This window comes from Mustela putorius, unplaced genomic scaffold, assembly GCF_011764305.1.
Source record: "Mustela putorius furo isolate JIRA1106 unplaced genomic scaffold, ASM1176430v1.1 tig00537350_pilon_pilon_pilon, whole genome shotgun sequence".
Lineage (NCBI taxonomy): Eukaryota > Metazoa > Chordata > Mammalia > Carnivora > Mustelidae > Mustela > Mustela putorius.
Window position 1 is genome coordinate 15,935,476 of NW_025422471.1, and position 18,549 is coordinate 15,954,024.

The following is an 18,549-nucleotide window of genomic DNA, read 5'->3' on the forward strand; positions in this document are numbered from 1 at the left end:
CACACTCAGTGCGGAATCTGCTTGCCCCTCTCCCTCTGCTCTTCCCCACCCTCCAACCCCCGCCATATATGCTTTCTAATAAATGAATAATAAAATCTTTTTAAAAATTTTAAAAGTAAAGTGATTTGACTGCATTCTATCTACTTACCAGAGGAAAGGGTAAGCGATCCTCTATAGCAAATTATCATTCAGATCCCCTAAAAACTGTTAAACACAATGTCTGGCATTGAATTAAAAATTAAGAGCACATAATGAGACAATACTCAATCAAGAAAACAACAAACAAACAAGCAAAAAACAACAACAACAAAAAGGTATAATATAAAACTGCAGGAAGAAAAACAAAGTTGTTTCTTAGACTAGTAAGGTCAACAGACTCTAGCAAAACTGTTCAAAAGAAAAAAAAAAAGAAAAAAGGCCACAAATTACCAATTTCAGACCCACAGGGGAATAAATCTGAAATCAACAGAAACTGTGGTGATTCAAGAAAATATAGGAAAGGATAAAATAAATAAAAAGGTGGAATTCAGGGGCATCTGGGTGGCTCAGTGGGTTGGGCCTCTGCCTTCGGCTTGGGTCAAGATCCCGGGGTCCTGGGATCGAGCCCCACATCGGGCTCTCTGCGCTGCAGGGAGCCTGCTTCCTCCTCTCTCTCTGCCTGCCTCTCTGCCTACTTGTGAGTGCTGTCAGATAAATAAAGAAAAAATCTTTAAAAAAAAAAAAAAGGTGGAATTCAACCATGAAATTGGTATGATTAAAAAGCAAATTTACCAAACTACAAAATAAGTATGAGGTTAGTATTGATTAGGCATATTTTTAAGAAGCTAATAAATAAGTAGGTCTCACAGAAAATATCCTTACAGAATCACAGAAAGAATATAGAAATAGAAATACAGAAAAGAGCATAGAAATGAAAAGGGCATTTTTTTTTAAGTGATTACCATATATTTGGAGTCTCGGAGGAAAAAGAGAGAATGTGACAAAAGCAAAATCTAAAGAGAAGATAACCAAGAATTTTAAAAACCCAAGGAAAGATACGGATCCAAAGATTCCAGAAGCTCAATATACCCCCAGCACAGTAAGAAAAAAAGAAAGGAAAAAAAGAACAGGCCCACCATAATAAAGATACAAAAAAACAGACAAGAAAGACATTTTTGTCAGAACAAAAATGCATTATCTTCAAAGAAGTAACAAAAAAACCTTTGCTGACTTTGCAACAGAAATGGAAGTCTGAGAGGATAAAATTATCTTCACCTGGGAAAAGAACATCAAACCTAGAATTTTATGCTCAAATGTAATATTCTTCAGAATCAAAAACAAGCATATTTTCAGATAAGCAGACAGTAAAGCTGTTGACAGCTGTTTACCAAAAGAAACACTAAAAGAAGTTCTGTAGGCCAAAAAAAAGGGGGAGTTCTCACAGGAAAATATAAAAATGCAGTATAAGTAAAGCAGGTAAATATATGGGTAAATCTAAGCAAACACTGACCATATAAACCAATAACAATATCTACTGAGCATTAAAGTGTATGTACAATGAAAATTCAGGACAAGACTTAAAAAGCAGGAGAAGTGTAAGGAGAGTTCAAGTGTTCTGAGTCCTCAGCATTGTTAGGGAGGTGGTAAAAGAAAATATTTTCAGTAGACTGCAGTAAGTCAGTATGTGTTGTAATCTCTAAGGCAACCACTAAAAGATCAAGATTGTCAGAATGAATGAATAAATAAACACACTTATGAGAAACACATCTTAAATAAAAAAACACAAGAAAGGTCAAAAGTAAAAGGATAGAAAAAGATTGTACCATGCTAGCATTAATCAAAAGAGAAATGATGTCAGCCAAACTACATTTTTAGACAAGAAATATTATTAGACACATTCAGGGCATTTCATAATAATAAAGGGACCAATTCACCAGGAATTAAAGCTAACAATGCATACACCCAATAACATAACATCAAAATATAAACCATGCAGGTTGGCAAATTTGTACATACTTCTCTATTTTAATAACTGATTAAAAAAGTAAACAAAGGAAAAAATTAGCAAAAATAAAAAGATATGACCAAGATGCATAAATTTTAGGATAATGACCTATACAGAAAACTGCAGCCAGGGCACCTGGGTGGTTCAGTCGGTTAAGTATCTGCCTTCAAAATAGGTCATGATTTCCAAGTCCTAGGATTAAGTACTGGAGAGGGTTCCCTGCTTCTCCCTCTACCCCTCCCCACCGCTTGTGCCCTCTCTCATTCTCTCTCTCACACTCCCATATCTCTCCCCCTCATGAATAGATAAAAATCTTAAATAAAAAAGAGAACTGCATCCAATAACAAGAGTATTGTGTGTGTGTGTGTTTGTGTATATGTATATATATTCATTTCAACTGAACATGGCACATTTACCAAAACTACTATATGCTGAATTTAAAAAAAAAAAAAAAAAAAAAAAAATCCTGATTTCAAAGGATTGAAATCATTCAGACTATGTTCTCTGGCCTCAGTGGAATTAACCAAGTACTCACTAAACCAAACCTATTAACAACTATGTGAAAATTAGGCAACTATAAGGACATTAACTCTTGAATTAAAGTAGAAATTACAGTGGAAAACAAAGTATTCGAAAGGATGATAATGAAGAAAAGACATATAAAACTTGTAAATGACATGCAGCTGAAGCTATACTTAGGAGTTATGTGACCTTAAAGGCTTATGTTAAGAAGAGGGACAATAATTAAGTATCTATCTCAAAAAAAAAACTAGCAAAAAACCAAAAAGTTAAACATGAAAAAAGGCAAAAAGCAAAAAACAAAAAACAAACAAAAAAAAAAAAAACCAGAATTAATGAAATCACAAACAAAGGTGCTATCATAAAACTTCAGAAGAAGAATCAGAAGTTGATTTTTGGAAAGATTAGTAAAGTTGATTTTTGGAAAGTAATCCTCAGTAAACAAGATTCTACAGGATAAGCTGGAAGAAAAAAAGTCACAAACTACCAATTTCAATAATTAAAAAGGAGGAAATTGTATAGGTCCTACAGAAAAGTTATTTATGCAATCATTTATAAAGATTTATTGCAAAGATAATTAAAGTAAACCAAAGTTAAAGAACTGAGATGTAAAAGGCTCACTCGTAGACTGCTGTTAATTTATGACAATGATAAAACCTGAAAAAGGTAGTTTTTTGGTTAAAATGCTGTTGTGTCAACAGGATATGCATATTTTTTAAAAAAAGTAGGGGGGATGTTTACTTCTTCCTTGCTCCATACACAGAATCAATTCCATGTGTATGTTACACGTAACAGTGAAAGATGTAACAATAAAGCTTTTGGGAGAAAAAGATAAGCAAATGTATTTATGCCCCTAGGACAGGCAAAGATTCCTTAAACATGTCCAATAAAAAAGAAAAGCACCAATCAAAAAGGAAAAAAATACTGACACATATAAATTAATATAAATTAAGAACTTCTGTTCATTAAAGATAGCATTACAATAGTAAAAAGGTAAGATACAAATTGATTTCTGTAAGCTATACATCCAACATAGCCAGGACAAAGAACAACTAGAAATCACTAAGAAAAAGAAAAAAGCCAATAGAAAAATAGGACAAGACTTGAATAGACAATTTAAGAGGCTATCAAAATAGTTAATAAATATGAAAAGATACACATCATCATTATTCCTCACATCAGGAAAATACAAATTAAAACCGCAAGGGCTATTTCATCACTCATCCACAAAAACAGCCACAATGAAAAGGATAAACAATACCAACTGTTAGCAAGAATGTGGAGTAACTGGAATTCCCATACACTGCTACTAATGTAAATTGGTACTGGCACTTTGCAAACTATTTAACAGTATCTACCAAGCTTACCATACGAACACCTTATGATCCTACAATTCTAACTGTAGGTATGGAATTAATATAATTGTATATACTGATCAAAAGACATTACAAGAAAATTCATAGTAGTACTCTTTCTAAAACAGAACTGGAAACAACCTAAATGTCATCTCTATCAACAGAAAAAAAATAAACTATGGTACAGTCACAATTTAACAGTATAAGCAATGAGATGAGTGAAATACTGCTATATCCAACAACGTGGATAAATCTCACAAATGTAAAAAGTTTATAAACACAAAAGAATATATGCTATATTACTCAATTTATATAAACTCTAATTTACATAATCAAAAACTGAAAAATAATCTATGGTATAAAAAGGATCATGTTTATTTTTGGGAGAGGTGGCATGGGTATTATTACACTGGCATAGTAAAAGGACTTCTAGGATGCTAATAATATTCTGTTCTCAAATTTAAAGGGGTGCCTGGGTGGCTCAGTCTGTTAAGTGACCAACTCTTGGTTTCAGTTCAGGTCATGATGTCAGGGTCATCGAACCCCGTAACTGGCTTCTCACCAATCAGTCAGCTCAGGAATCTGCTTGAGATTCTTTCTCTCCCCTTGCCCCTCCCCTCACACACCCTCATTTTCTAAAATAAATCTTAAAAAAAAATTAAATAAAGATGGATTACACAGGGATTATGGTAATGGTAATAATGTACTAATAGTATTATCACACACAGTACCAAACATATACAATACCAATTAATATAGTAACTATTAATACATCAGTACTACTTGTTAAAATTCACTGGGATAAAGACTTATGATGCTAAACTTTATATATGTTATACTTCAATATGTTATCTTTAATTGCATACTTAAAAAAAGTAATTCAAACACAGAAAAACTCTTCTTACTAAAACTTTCATTTTATCATTAAAAGGGAACATGCTTAATTGTATTTTGATACACACGCACAGACAATATTACGCAAAGTTATATCCACATTAGACACCTCATAATGGTATATTGCCAACTGTTGCCCTCCCCCTCATCCATTACATCATCATAGACTCAATAACCCTTAACCCCCATTACTGCCAAATGTTTGCAGAGGCCAAGACTGTGCTATGTTATGTTCCACTCCACAGCCTAAGACTCTATGATCATTGCTAGCACCTGCATCAATGGATGACTGACCCAGGACCTAGTTCTGTCTCATTTGTTCTGCCTTCCTGTGACTAACAACTCATGACCACTGAGGTAAGAGATTTGTTGGAAATTCATGCTTCTGCCTCTTTGGTGTGTGTATTTTTATACATCTCAGGTTTTTATCACCATTTTTTACTTTTTCTATTATGTTAAACTTTTTAGTCGTATACATCATTTTTAAGCTTTTCAATAATAAAAAAATCAGAATACTTTAGTCTCTCTTCATATAAAGTCTTTTCATCCCCAATTACCACAGGCATTATTCTAAAACTCATACAGTTTTAAGTTCCTTAAAGCAATTAAACTAAATACAGATATGATCTCAAAAACAACGGCATATGATTTTATCCAAAAATTTTCTGTCATGTTCCTATCATATCTCTGTAATTCATAAGCTGGATAAGCTTTCTGCTGGGAAATTTCCTCTTATATCTAAACTTAATAAGCAACACTAAAATATGTATTTATTCTTGCTTTATTGTTATCTCATCCTGGCCACATGTTATTTTGTGTGGGGGGGAAAAAAAAACAAACCATGAAAACTCCAGTATTAGCATTGCTGCCTATACATAAAGTTAACAAGCAATTCACTTACATACTTGATTCATTTACTATTTCAATATTTATATAGGTTTTTTATTTCTGTGACAATTCACATCAATGTCACCTGCCTCCATACGGTAGGTGTCAAATATTCACTTTCTTTTCTAAGAACCACATACAAACCTTATATAGAAGTGCTTTAAGAACCATGAGAAACTACCCACTCCAGGAAACAAACTGAGGGTTTTAGAAGGGAGAGAGGTGGGGGGATGAGTGAGCCTGGTGATGGGTATTAAGGAGGGCCCGGATTGCATGAAGCACTAGGTGTTATACGCAAACAATGAAATATTGAACACTACATCAAAAACAAATGATGTATGGTGACTAACATTATAAAAAAATAATAATAAATGAAAAGATAATAAAAAATTAAAATAATTGAGATTGATCTAAGATGGCAACTGTGGAACCGGAAACCACCCGTACTCCTAATCCCCCACCTACAGAAGAAGAGAAAACAGAATCTAATCAGGAGGTTGCTAACCCAGAACACTATATTAAACATCCTTTACAGAACAGATGGGCACTCTGGTTTTTTAAAAATGATAAAAGCGAAACTTGGCAAGCAAACCTTCTGCTGATCTCTAAGTTTGATACTGTTGAAGACTTTGGGGCTCTATACAACCACATCCAGTTGTCTAGTAATTTAATGCCTGGCTGTGACTACTCACTTTTTAAGGATGGTATTGAGTCTATGTGGGAAGATGAGAAAAACAAACGAGGAGGATGATGGCTAATTACATTGAACAAGCAGCAGAGATGAAATGACCTGGATTGCTTTTGGCTAGAGACACTGCTGTACCTTTTTGGAGAATCTTTTGATGACTACAGTGATGATGTATGTGGAGCTGTTGTTAATGTTAATAAGACTATATGGACTACTGAATGTGAAAACAGAGAGGCTATTACACATATAAGGAGGGTATACAAGGAAAGGTTAGAACTTCCTCCAAAGATAGTAACTGGTTATCAGTCCCATGCAGACACAGCTACTAAGAGCGGCTCCACCACTAAAAATAGGTTTGTAGTTTAAGAAGACACCTTCTGAGTATTCTCATAGGAGACTGCGTCAAGCAATCGAGATTTGGGAGCTGAACCAAAGCCTCTTCAAAAGCAGAGTGGACTGCAATTAAATCTGATTTACATCTAAATGTTGCTAAGATATAAGAGAAGTCTCATTTGCCTTTGTCTTGTACTTCTGTGTTCATATATATGTATTTTTTTTTAATTTTGGCTAGAGTGTCCACTATCCCAATCAAAGAATTACAGTACACATCATCCCCAGAATCCATAAGTGTGTTTCTGGCCCACTCTGTAATAGCTTAGTAGAATTACCATTACAAACACATTTTACCTATCCACAATATTCAAAAAAGAACTTGCATTTCTATAACTTACAGGAAAAAAAATTTGTTTATGTTCCATTGTATGCAGGAGCATATTTTGCTGGTTTGAAAGAGTATGATGCATACAGCTTTCTAGCAATTTTCTTTGTTTCTTTTTACAGCATTGTCTTTGCTGTACTCTTGCTGATGGCTGCTAGATTTTAATTTATTTTTTCCCTACTTGATTAACATTAGTGATTCTGATTTCAGTTTTTCATTTGTTTTGCTTTTGTTTTTTCCTCATGTAACACTGGTGAAGGATCCAGGAATATGACACAAAGGTGGAATTCACATTAATTTTGTGCATTCTTTGGTAATTTTTTTGTTTTTTTTTTATAACTACAAAGCTTTGCTACAAATTTATGCATTTCATTCAAATCAGTGATCTATGTTTGTGTGATTTCCTAAACATAATTGTAGATTATAAAAATGTAACATCATAATTACACTCTTAATTAGAATTAGTATGTCTGTTTTTGTATCTTTATGCTGTATTTTAACACTTTGTATTACTTAGGTTATCTTGCTTTGGTTAAAAAATGGCTCAAGTAGAACAGCGGTCCCATTCATATTAAGACAGTGTACAAAACTGTAAATAAAATGTGTGCAGTGAATTGTCTTTTAGACAACTAGATTTGTCCTTTTATTTCTCCATCTCTATAGAAGGAATTTGTACCTCTTATTGCCAGGCAGTCTCTACTGTGTCTTCTTGTAGTGTCATCCATGTGAACAGCATAAGTTTGGAGCACTAGTTTTGATTATTATGTTTATTAAAATTTTTAATAAATTGAATAGGTAGCACCATATGTATGGGAAAAAATTAAAATAATTAAAAAAATTTTAAAAAAAGAAGTTCTTTACAAAAGCTGTTTTCATAACTATGAAATACCAATATCACAGGAATTAGAAAAGTAGAAAAGCTACCACATTTTACAAAAGGAAAACTGAACCAAGAGGAAATTAAATAAGTTTTCCAATATGGTGATTCACTAAAACCATTAAAAACAGAAGATAAGGTTTTCTGAACTCCAATCTATGGGTTCTTCCTCCATGTACTACTTCCCCTATAAGCACTAGGCAGATAGAAGACAAGCTACTTAAATTATGGTTTCTCAACATGTTTCAAAAACAATGTTTACTAAACGTGTAATTAAGTTTAGGGAAAGCAGAGTTAAATGAAAATGTTTTTTTTTAATCACAATAAAAACAGGAATCTTGTACCATGTGCATTCTGGATTTCTAAGAACATGGATCCAAATTATTTAACTATCGAAAAAGTCACAGAACACTAATTCTTACTATTGAACAATGCAGTGCACAATTTAGGAAACACAATGAAACACTTAATTGGACACTGGTTAGTTAGTAATTCCCTCTTGTTCTAACTGCTTTCTTCTAATAATAAAATCTCTACCTTAATTTTGTAAGGTTTTGATTAAATAATTATTAATATTTTAAAATAAAGCATAACTTACTTTTGAATACACTGAAGTAAAAAACAAGAATACCAAGCTAAATGACTGCTTAAAAATAGACCTAAACATTTACTATTAGGAATAAAAATATTCTCATCTAAATTACTTCTCTTTACTATTCTGAAAAAGCTGCACTTCGCTATGCCTTCTCCTCCTTTGCTCCCATTCTCTTGAAGAATGTAGCCTCAAAATTCCCATAAACCAAACTTATTTTAAACTCCTTAAAACTTAACTTAAAACTTCTTTAAGCCACTTGCAATATTTTGTCAGGTATATAAGGAATTTAGAAGTTACTACTCTCTCTCAACAAGTAAAAAGCTGAACAAACTGAAAAGTCAACAATTCCTCTCGAATCCATCACAGAAATGAGGTCATAGGGCAAACCACTGCCCCCAAAATTGAGAGAAAAACAGGTGATTAATGAGAATCCTAACTTACCTGAGCAGAAACATCCCTGTGGAAACAGCACCACAGTAGGAAAACCTAAACGGCAATTAACGAATTACTGGATGTTTGGTGTGAACAACTCTGAGAGTTAAAAACTCCATGGGGGACCCAGTAAGGGAGGGGAGGAAGCAACACCTTTGTGAGTTATACTTTCAAGACCTCCATCAGGTCCTCACAGTAAGAATCTGAGAAAAGTCATCTCGTGCTTCTGGAGGGGAGGGAAATGAACTACTCTGAAATACTCCAGAGCAATCTATTCTTAACTAGGCCGGCACCCAAAAGAAATTAATTTATCAATGCCTAACCTACGGGGGGTCTTATCAAGAGTCCAAACTACCTAAAGGAAGGAAAATACCCAACTCAAGCCAACTCTGGTCTACCACGTAGAAAATGGGAAATATTCTAGCCCTCTATAGCCATCCTCTCCCACCTAAAGGGATAAAAAATAAACAAACTGATAAACACTGACTTCACAGTCCAGGGGCACAGGATCAACAAAGAACTAAAACCTAATCACAGGACTATAGAACACTTCCTTCCCCCCAACACTTTAGCACTACACTGTTAAAAGCCTATCTACCACAGTTACCTTTATCCAGTACATCATGTCTACCTTCCAACAAAAAATTACAAGACACGCTAAAAGGCAAAAACACAACTTGAAAAGACAGAGTAAGCATAAGACAATGTGGTAGGAATGATGGAATTATGAGACCAGAAATCTTTTCTTTTTAACCTGTTATTAATATGCTAAAAGTTTTAATGGAAATTTTAGATAAGAACAAAAGGACAATGTAAACAAAAAAATGTAAATTCTATGAAATAATCAAAAAGAAACGTTAGAAATTAAAAAACACTGTAACAGAAATGAAGATTGCCTTTGATGGACTCTTAATAAACTGGAAATGATAGAAAACAATTAATGAACTTGATATAATAATAGAAACTTCCATAATTGAAAAGCAAAAAAGAAAAATTGTTGAAAACAAATGGAAAAGAACATCTAAGAACTGTGGGACAACTAAAAAAGATATAATAATGTAATGGAAATACCAAATGAGAAGAAAAAGAGAAAGGAAGAAAAGCAGTATTTAAGCAATAAAGACCACAAATTTCTCCCAATCAACGTCAGATATCCTGGATACTCAGAAATATCAAGCAAGACAAACGCCAAAAGAACTATATACCTAAGCATATCATATCATGTTCAAACCTCACAAATAAACATTTAAAAAAGAAATTTTTTTGGAAAGAAAAAATTTTGTAAGAAGCCAGAGGAGAAAAAACACCTTACTAATAGAGGTGCAAAGATAAGAATTAAATCCAACCTATCCCAGGAAACCATGCAAGAAAGAAGAGAGTGGAATGAAATATTTGAAGTGTTGAGAAAAACCACCAACCTAGCATTCTATACCCTGTGAAACTATCCTTCAAAACGATAGGGGAATTGGTTGAAAGTATATGCACTTTCCATGAAAAGTTAAAAGACGTTCTTTGGAGGAAAAACTATTGATACAGTTAAAAAAATCAAACAGCCATACAGAAAGAACATTTGAGAATGATTAACTGAAGGTAAAATAAAGTTTTATATGTCTAAATCTCAACCAACCTAAACATATAAGGTTTTTCAAAATAGTAACAGCAACAATATATTTGATTACATATCCTTACCTGTATGTCATATATCTATATATCTATATAGACATAAGTGAAATGAATGGCAGCAATGATACAAGGGACAAGAAAGAAGAATTGGGAATATTTTTATTATAAAGTACTTCCATCATCTGTGAAGCAGTATAGTATTTGAAAATGGACTTGGATTAGTTGTAAATGTACATTTGCAAACTCTAAGGGAAAAAAGTCAAAAAAGGAAAATGTTAAGTATAATTGATACTCTAATCAAAGAAAAAAATGGAAGCATAAAATGCTCAAAACCACAAAAGGCCAAGTGTGTTAGACAAAAACAGGAACAAGGAACAAGGGCAACAAATGGAACACAGTAAAAAATAAGGTGGCTATTCGTCCAACTATATCAATAGTCACGTTAAAGGTCAAAGTTCTAATGCACTAATTAAAAGACAGAGATTGCCAAAGTGGATCAAATAGCAAGACCCAACTGAATGTTGTCTACGAGAAATCAAATTTAAATAGAAAGATATAGAAATATTACAAGATATAGAAATATTACAATATAGAAATATTACAACAACAACAAAGAGTAAAGAGATGTAGAAAGATACACCAGGCAAATACTATTTAAAAAATAATTTCTAGGGGCACCTGCATGGCTCAGTCGGTTATGTGTCTGCTTTCAGTTCAGGTCATGATCTCTGGGTCCTAGGATAAAGCCCTGAATCAGGCTCCCTGCTCAGCAGGGAGTCTCCTTCTGCCCTCTCTTCTGCCCTTCCCTGCCCTGCTTGTGTTCCTGCTTGCTCTTCCTCTCAAATAAGTAAAATCTTTTAAAAAAACAAATAAAATAAAATATGCCTTAAGAAGCTGAAGTAACTATAGTAATTTCCAAGAGAACAGCTTCAGAGCACAGTTATCAGGGTTAAAGAGAACATTACATGATGATACATGAGTGAGTACTCCAGGAAGACAGGACAATCCTTAGTGTGTATGTGCCTAACAAGAAAGTATCAAAATATGTGAAGCAAAAACTGATAGAACTGCAAAGTGAAATACATGAACTCACAATTATAGGTAGAAACTACAACAATCCTCTATTAGAAATGAACAGATGCAGGAGGCAGAAAATCAGAAAGGAAATAGTTAGGGGTGTCATGTCCATGGCACAGCTGGTTAAGCAACCGACTCTTGGTTTCAGCTCAGGTCATGATTTTAGGTTCAGGGGATCAAGCTCCATGATGGCCTCCTCGGGGCTCCACACTCAGCATGGGAATCTGCCTGAGTTTCTCCCTCCCCTCCCTGTACCACCCCACCCCAGCTTATGCTTTCTCTCTCTTTCTCAAACAAATAATAAAAGTAAAATCTTAAAAAGAAAAAAGAAAGGACATAGTTAAATTCAGCACTTTTAATCAACTGGAAATAATTGATATCTATGAACTATTTCATCCAACAACAGCAGTTAACATTCTATTCAAGCTCACACAGTACATTTATCAAGATAAACCACATTATGGGCCATAAAAAAAAAAAAGGTAACAAACTTAAAATAGATACTAATATCTGGTCTCAGACAACCATGGAATGAAAATAGAAATCAGTAACAAATGTAGTTTGAAAATTTCAAAATGCTTGGAGATTAACAATACATTTCTAAATGATATATGTATCAAAGAAGAAATCTCAAGAGAAATTTTCAAATATTTTTAACTAAATAAAAATGAAAATATAAATTACAAATGTATGGGATGCAGCAAAAACCATCCTTAAAGAGAAATTTATGGCACTGAATGCACAAATTAGAAAGGATCTAAAATCAATACCCTAAGGGTCAACCTTCAGAAACTAGAAAAGAAGAGCAAGTTAAACCCAAAGAAAGCACAAGAAAAGCAATAAAAATTAGACCAAACTAAGTATTTTGAAATTGAAAACAATAAATCAATAGAGAAAAATCAATGAAACCAACAGCTAATTCTTTGAAAACATCAAAAACTTGATAAGCTTCTAGATGGGCTAAGATAAAAAAGAAAGATGACACAAATTACCAATATCAGAAAATAAAAAGGGGGCATCAAAACAGATCCTATAGACATTAAAAGGACTACAAAGTAACACTGTGAACAAATCTATGCCCACCAATTAAAAACCTAGATGAAACAAAAACCAATTATTTGAAAAACGCAACTGGCTCAAACTCATACAAGAAGAAACAGATGTTCTGAAGAGAATGCACTTTCTGAAGAAATCAATAATTAATAATCTTCCATAACAAAGAGCACTAGGCCCAGGTGGGTTCATTGGTGAATTCTACCAAATTTTTAATGAAGAAATTATACCAATTCTCCACAATCTCTTCCAAAAAGCAAAAGTAGAGGGAATAATTCCTAACCGGTTCTATGAGACCAAAACCAGACAAAGAATTACAAGAAAACTGCAGACCAGGAACTCATGAACACAGATGCAAAATTCCTCATCAACATATTAGCAAATCAAGTCCAACAATGTACAAAAATATGTACACATCATCACTAAGTAATATTTATCCCAGATATGCACAAGTAGTTCAACGTCTGAAAACCAAATAATGTAATTTATCACATCAACAAGTCAAAGAGGAAAATCACATGATTCATACAGATGTCCAAAAAAATCTGACAAAATCAAACACTTTAATGATACGATAAAACCTCTCAAAAATCTAAAAACAGTGGGGAGCTTCCTTAACTTGACAGATAATATCTTAAAACTTTAAACAATTTTCTAAAACCTACAAGTGATATCACAAATGGTGAGAAACTTAAACTTTTCCCTCTCAGACTAGGAATAAGGCAAGGATATCTTCTCTCATCATGCCCTTTCATCACACTGTAAAGTCTTAACACATTAGACAAGAGGAAATAAGAGGTACAGAATTAGGAAAGAAGAAATAAAACTGTCAGCATTCAGAGATGACATGATTTTCTGTAGAGAAAATCAAAAAGAACTGGGGAAAAAAAACAAACTCCTGTAATAAGAGATTATACAGCACCGTTGCAAGATACAAGGTTAATACACAAAAGCCAGTAACTTTCCTATTACTGACTATGAACACTTGGAATTTGAGTATTAAAACACACCACCACCCAAAGAAATGAGAGACCCAGTTATAAAGCAAAAAAATATGTACAAGATATATATGAGGAAAAACCTACAAAACCCTGATCAACAAAATCAAAGACCTAAATATATGGAGAGACTATCTCCATGTCCATGGACAGGAAGACTCAATATTGTCAAGATGCCCTATATTCCCAACTTGATCTACAATCTAGGCAACTGAAATCACAACTCCAGCAAATTACTTTGTAAAAACTAAGAAGTTAATTCTAAAGTTTATGTGGAGAGGCCAAAGACCCAGAATAGCCAACTGAGTATTAAAGATGAAGAAGGTTGGAGGACTGATATTACTTGACTTCAAGATTCATGGTAAAGCCACAGTAATAAAGACAGAGTGCTACTGGTGAAAAAACAGATGAACAAATCAACTGAACAGGGCAGAGAGCCCAGTAACAGACCCATATAAATACAGTGAACAGGTCTTGGACAAAGAAGTAAAGGCAATACACAGAGGAAAGACAGTCTTTCAACAAACAACAGTCTTTGGAACAACTGGATATCCAAATAAAAACAAAGAAAAGAAAATCCTACAAATAGACCTCAAATCTTTAACAAAAATTATTCAAATTAGATCTCAGATGCAAATGTAAAAAGCCAAACTATAGAACTCCTAGAAGATAATGCAAGGAAAAAACCTAGATTGACCTTGGGTATAGTGATGACTGTTTAGCTACAACACCAAAGACGTAATTCAGAAATGAAGTAATACTTAAGCTAGATTCCATTAAAATTTGGAATTTCTGCTCTGTGAAAGACAATGTCAAGAAAATGAGAATACTAGACAAAAACTGAGAAAGTATTTGCAAAAGACAAATGGAACCAAAGGACTGACACCTATTAGAATGGCCAAAATCCAAAATGCTGACACCAAACACTGGAGAGAAGACAGAACAGCACAGACCTCCACTCATTGCTGATGGCAAAGCAAAATGGTACAGCACTTTGGAAGACACTTTGGAAGTTCCTTAATAACTAAATACACTCTTACCATTTAATCTAGCCAACTGTACTCCTTGATATTTCCCCAAATGAACTGATAACTATGACCACATAAAATTCTGCAAAAGATGCTTACAGCAGCTTTATTCATTCTAAAATCTGGGCATAACAAAGACCCCTTTTAGTATGTGAATGGATAAATAAAATGAGGTATATCCAGACAATAGAATAATATTCAACATTAGAAATATATGAGCTGTCAAACAATGAGAAGACAGCAGAACCTTAACTACCTATTACAAAGTGTAAGAAGCCAAACTGAAAGACTGTATGATTCCAACTCTATGACATTCTGGAAAAAGCAAAACTATGGAGACAGTAAAAAGACTGCCAGGATTTGGGGCATGGGGTGGGGTGGGGAGGAAAAGATGAAAAGGCAGAGCACAGAGGATTTTTAGGGCAGTAGAACTATTCTGTGTGATACTACAGGGGTAGATACATGTCATTTTACATTTGCTAAAACCCTTCAAGTGCACAGCACCAAGAGTGATCTCTAATGTAAACCACAAACTTTGGATGATAATGACAGGTCAATTTAGGTTCGTTGGTTGTAACAAATGTACCACTCTGATGCAGGATGTTGACAGTGTACGTTTGTGGACACAAGGATATGAAAATTATCTTTACTTTCTATTCAATGTTGCCCTAAACTTTAAACTTCTCTGAAACATAAATTGATTAGTTAAAAAAATGAGTTAGAGTAACTCCTTTAAAGGCACCTGAGTGGCTCAGTGGGTTAAGCCGCTGCCTTCGGCTAAGGTCATGATCTCAGGGTCCTGGAATCGCATCCCGCATAGGGCTCTCTGCTCAGCAGGGAGCCTGCTTCCCTCTCTCTCTCTCTCTCTGCCTGCCTCTCTACTTGTGATCTCTGTCTGTCAAATAAATAAATAAAATCTTTAAAAAAAAAAAAAAGAGTAACTCCTTTAAGCTTATCCATAATCATTCACCATTTTACTCAAATGACACTTCTATTAAATATTCATCACCTTTAACTAATAAAATCCAATGCCCTTTCTGATATGCATCCCTCTGGCTCTTGCTACTTTGAAATGGTCATTGTAAAATAAAAGGGTGCTAGGAAGAATTAACTTCCTGGCTCTCAAGAGATCACAATAGGCAAGGTGACTTCTCTACAGTCTCCAAGTCAAAATTCAATTTAGTTCTGTTTCAAGAGTTAACTAGACTCAAGTTGTCGATCCATTCTAACAGAATTCACAGATGACTAATACAGGAACCACAACAATTTTTCTATTAATAACAAAAATAACTGCATGTATGTCTCCCCAGCTTACTCACCTGCAGAAAGCCTGTTAAGTGGGAAGCCAAACTGTTATCACACGATTGTATAATGAAGACTGCAAACTAAGAAATTTCAAAGTAATAATAAATAAGAAAAAAATCACCATTTTACAATACCATTGCCACAGAATAAACTGATTGATTTGATTCAGGTAAAAATCATCAACAAATACTAAAAACAATGAGTATTCATTACTTATTAATTACCTTTAAAAAAAAAAGATTTTATTTATTTGACAGACAGAGAGCGCACACAAGCAAGGAAAGCAGCAGGCAGAGGGAGAGGGAGTCTGACACAGGGCTGGATCCCAGGACTCCGGGATCATGACCTGAGCAAAGGCAGATGCTTAACCAACTGAGCCACCCAGGCATCCCAATAACTTTTTTTTTAACAGCAAAATCTGGTGGGATCCATCTTAAACAAGGTCACACTTCTATACATCAGAGGACAACTGACATACTGTGCCCCTGGATATGATGTATGAAGAACTCATGACCTATGGAGTATTTCTCCTAAGAACAGTTAACCTGAATCTAATTATGAGGCAACAAATACAAACTGAAAGACATTCTGTAAAGCAACCGTCCTGGACTCTTCAAAAATGTCAATGTTATTTAAAAAAAAAAAAAAAAAAAAGGTGGATGAACAGTTTTAGATTAAAGGACACTACAGAGTGTCCTTTAATAATACAATTAATTAAAATAAAATAAGCAGATATAAAGGAAATAAGATAACTGTGGATATCTAAGTATCCACAGTATTAATGTTAAATTCATTATATTTGGCTATGAAGGCTACTGTCGTTATTCTTAGAAAACATGATGAAGTATTTGAGAGTGAAGGGCTATGATCTCTGCAAGTAACTCACAAATAATTGAGTGGAAATATAGATGTATAAAATCAAAGGGATAAATACAATGTGGCAAAATGTAAAGGTAAATAATGTATGGTTATTTGGTACACTATTCTTTTTTTTTTTTTAAGATTTTATTTATTTATTTGACAGACAGAAATCACAAGTAGGCAGAGAGGCAGATAGAGAGGGGGAAGCAGGCTCCCCACTGAGCAGAAAGCCCGATGCGGGCCTCGATCCCAGGACCCTGAGATCATGACCTGAGCTGAAGGCAGAGGCTTTAAACCACTGAGCCACCCAGGCGCCCGGTACACTATTCTTATAACCTTTTGCAGATATGAAATTTTTCAACATAAAAACTTATAGAAGAGATTGCTCATTGAGCATAAAATCTGGACAAAAAGATAATTAAAGGAATGTGTTGGCTGGCTTAGTGGTAGCATGGACCTCTTAATTTCAGAATACAGATAATTCATATATTTAATGTAAGTATTTACATCATAAAAAAAAAAAACCTTCACCAGAAATAAACAGTTTCATCCTTGGTCTTAAAAAAAGTCCACTTTTGAACACAGATGATTACTGACAAGCTTACCCTTAATATGGCTCCATTTTCTATGAACCCATTATCATTATGTCATTTGTTAAGATCGCAACAGCACCAATCACATTATAGTCAGATCTTCATAACCAGAAACATCTTTTATTCATCCTGTGTTAATCTGAGATACGGTGGTTTAATTCTCTGAAAAAAAATTTATTTCCAAGTCTGTTTGATGAAATGATTGCAATCACTGTTTTAAGGAAAAAACCTTCATTTTTATCATGATACACTACTTTGGGTAATATCATGACACACTACTTTGGGTAATGTCTCTATTTAGAAAAATGAATGACAGTTTGGCACACAATCGAGATAGATACAATACCCCAGACAGAAGAAATAGTAAACTGGAGAAACAAAATACCATGTCAAGTTTAAGGAATAAACTTGTATATTCCTTATATATATCATTGATGAAATATATAATAATGGAGAAAATGGTAAGATGATGCTGTGTGTCATACTAAAGTAAGCTCTGATTTTTTTGTTTTTGTTTTTGTCTCAACCTGAAGGTCTCAAGCCCCTGAGTCAAGAAATCAATTTAGTAGGTCATAATCAGCATTTTTTTTTTTAATTAACTGAAGATGAGAACAGAACAGCACATAGAGTACATCACATGCAGTAAGGACAAATTTTTTCATTAAACTTTTGTTTCTGGGGACACCTGGGTGGCTCAGTTGGTTAAGCAGCTGCCTTCGGCTCAGGTCATGATCCCAGCCTTCTGGGATCGAGACCCACCATCGGGCTCCTTGCTCAGCAGGGAGCCTGCTTCTCCCTCTGCCTTTGCCTGCCACTCTATCTGCCTGTGCTCACTCTCTTGTCAAATAAATAAATAAAATTAAAAAAAAAAAAAAACTTTTGTTTCTGTTACAAATGTATGTTTATATGTGTGTACTGGGTCACAGATGTAAAACCTATTTCCTTTTGGGGCTCATGGTCAAAATGAGATTTGAAAGCCACTACTCTCCACATGATGGAGACTCATGGAAGGAAAGGTTTCAAGAAAGAATATGGTAAAATGTGTCTTTACAAAATCGTGC

General features: G+C 34.1%; 1 protein-coding gene and 1 pseudogene across 2 annotated transcripts in view; one reads left to right on the forward strand and one right to left on the reverse strand.

The window, feature by feature from the left end:
* Positions 1-18,549, reverse strand: part of RASA1 (RAS p21 protein activator 1) — a 122,082-nt gene that overhangs the window by 82,396 nt on the left and 21,137 nt on the right. The window lies entirely within an intron of this gene.
* On the forward strand, positions 6,053-6,795 carry LOC101692171 (annotated as a pseudogene).